Source organism: Crocuta crocuta, unplaced genomic scaffold (genome assembly GCF_008692635.1).
Source record: "Crocuta crocuta isolate KB4526 unplaced genomic scaffold, BGI_CrCroc_1.0 scaffold2, whole genome shotgun sequence".
Lineage (NCBI taxonomy): Eukaryota > Metazoa > Chordata > Mammalia > Carnivora > Hyaenidae > Crocuta > Crocuta crocuta.
In genome coordinates this window covers 2,691,448-2,691,826 of record NW_027528640.1, presented here as the reverse complement: position 1 = coordinate 2,691,826, position 379 = coordinate 2,691,448, and the positions used below count along the sequence as shown (strand labels likewise).

The 379-nt window shown below is 38.5% G+C and overlaps 1 protein-coding gene across 8 annotated transcripts in view; it reads right to left on the bottom strand.

Annotated features, from left to right (window-relative positions):
• PCDH15 (protocadherin related 15) overlaps window positions 1–379 on the bottom strand; it is a 752,236-nt gene that overhangs the window by 444,863 nt on the left and 306,994 nt on the right. The window lies entirely within an intron of this gene.

Sequence of the window (379 nt, the reverse complement as noted above, 5' to 3'; positions counted from 1 at the left end):
GTTAACACAAGCCAACTAGACCAGGAGTTATTTATGTTGGAAGACACAAGAGTACATCTCCACCATTTAGGATCTACTAGACCTTAAAGGAAGGCTCAGGGATGGAACACTGAATAAGGATCCTTAGAAGTGCATAGAATGCAACATAATTTACACTTAGGAGAAGGAATTTCTTTTTTTATCCTTTCAAAATCTCAAATACAGAGAGGATCCCCAAACCATAGTTCTTATGTGTTTAAGAGGAAAAAAGAAAATCAAATGCATCCCAACAAAATCTGACATCCTGAGCCACATTCCAACCCAGAAAGCTAGTGCTTTCCAGAAGAACTGCAAAGACATTAGTCAAACAAAGATGTTCACCTCCTTGGAAAGTGGCTTC